Source organism: Arachis hypogaea, chromosome 4 (genome assembly GCF_003086295.3).
Source record: "Arachis hypogaea cultivar Tifrunner chromosome 4, arahy.Tifrunner.gnm2.J5K5, whole genome shotgun sequence".
Lineage (NCBI taxonomy): Eukaryota > Viridiplantae > Streptophyta > Magnoliopsida > Fabales > Fabaceae > Arachis > Arachis hypogaea.
The window spans coordinates 49,064,660-49,066,166 of record NC_092039.1 but is presented as its reverse complement, the minus strand read 5'-3'; the positions used below and the strand labels follow the sequence as shown (position 1 = coordinate 49,066,166).

Sequence of the window (1,507 nt, the reverse complement as noted above, 5' to 3'; positions counted from 1 at the left end):
CTCTAACACCTCAAGGAATCTCTATACTGTGACATAGAGGATTCCATATTTTCTTGTTCTATTCTCTTTCATATGAGAAGGAGCAAAGACAAAAGCATTCTTGTTGAGGCTGACCCTGAACCTGAAAGGACCTTGAAGCGAAAGCTAAGAGAAGCTAAAGCACAATTCTCTGTAGAGAACCTAACAGAAATCTTCAAAGAAGAAGACATGGTAGCCGAAAACAACAACAATGCCAACAATGCAAGGAAGGTGCTGGGTGACTTTACTGCACCTACTCCTGACTTCTATGGGAGAAGCATCTCTATCCCTGCCATTGGAGCAAACAACTTTAAGCTTAAGCCTCAATTAGTTTCTCTAATGTAACAGAATTGCAAGTTCCATAGACTTCCATTGGAAGATCCTCATCAGTTTTTAGCTGAATTCTTGCAAATCTGTGACGCTGTCAAGACCAATGGGGTTGACCCTGAGGTCTACAGACTTATGCTATTCCCTTTTGCTGTAAGAAAAAGAGCTAGGGTATGGTTGGACTCACAACCTAAAGAAAGCCTGAACTCTTGGGAAAAGCTAGTTAATGCCTTCTTGGCAAAGTTCTTTCCACCTCAAAAATTGAGTAAGCTTAGAGTGGAAGTCCAAACCTTCAGACAGAAGGAAGGTGAATCCCTCTATGAAGCTTGGGAAAGATACAAACAATTGATCAGAAAGTGTCCTTCTGACATGCTTTCTGAGTGGAGCATCATAGGTATCTTCTATGATGGTCTGTCTGAACTATCCAAGATGTCATTGGATAGCTCTGTTGGAGGATCTCTTCATCTGAAGAAGACGCCTGCAGAAGCTCAAGAACTCATTGAAATGGTTGCAAATAACCAATTCATGTATACTTCTGAAAGGAATCATGTGAACAATGGGACGAATCAGAAGAAAGGAGTTCTTGAGATTGATACTCTGAATGCCATATTGGCTCAGAACAAAATATTGACTCAACAAGTCAATATGATTTCTCAAAGTCTGTCTGGAATGCAAGCTGCACCAGGCAGTACTAAGAACGCTTCATCTGAAGAAGAAGCTTATGATCCTGAGAACCCATCAATGGAAGAGGTGAATTACATGGGAGAATACTGTGGAAACACCTATAATCCTTCATGGAGAAATCATCCAAATCTCTCATGGAATGATCAACAGAGACATCAATAAGGTTTCAACAATAATAATGGTGGAAGAAACAGGTTTAGTAATGGCAAGCCTTTTCCATCATCTTCTCAGCAACAGACAGAGAATTCTAAGCAGAGCCACTCTGACTTAGCAACCATGGTCTCTAATCTAATAAAAAAAAACTCAAAGTTTCATGACTGAAACAAGGTCCTCCATTAGAAACTTGGAGGCACAAGTGGGTCAGCTGAGTAAGAAAGTTACTGAACTCCCTCCTAGTACTCTTCCAAGCAATACAGAAGAGAATCCAAAAGGAGAGTGTAAGGCCATAAACATGGCCGAACTTGGAGAGGAGGAAGAG

The 1,507-nt window shown here is 40.8% G+C and overlaps 1 non-coding gene across 1 annotated transcript; it reads right to left on the bottom strand.

Annotated features, from left to right (window-relative positions):
• Positions 1-612: 612 nt before the first annotated feature.
• LOC112798459 (small nucleolar RNA R71) lies at positions 613-720 on the bottom strand. The gene has a single exon (XR_003200070.1). It is a non-coding gene; the product is annotated as a small nucleolar RNA R71 (small nucleolar RNA).
• Positions 721-1,507: the final 787 nt, after the last annotated feature.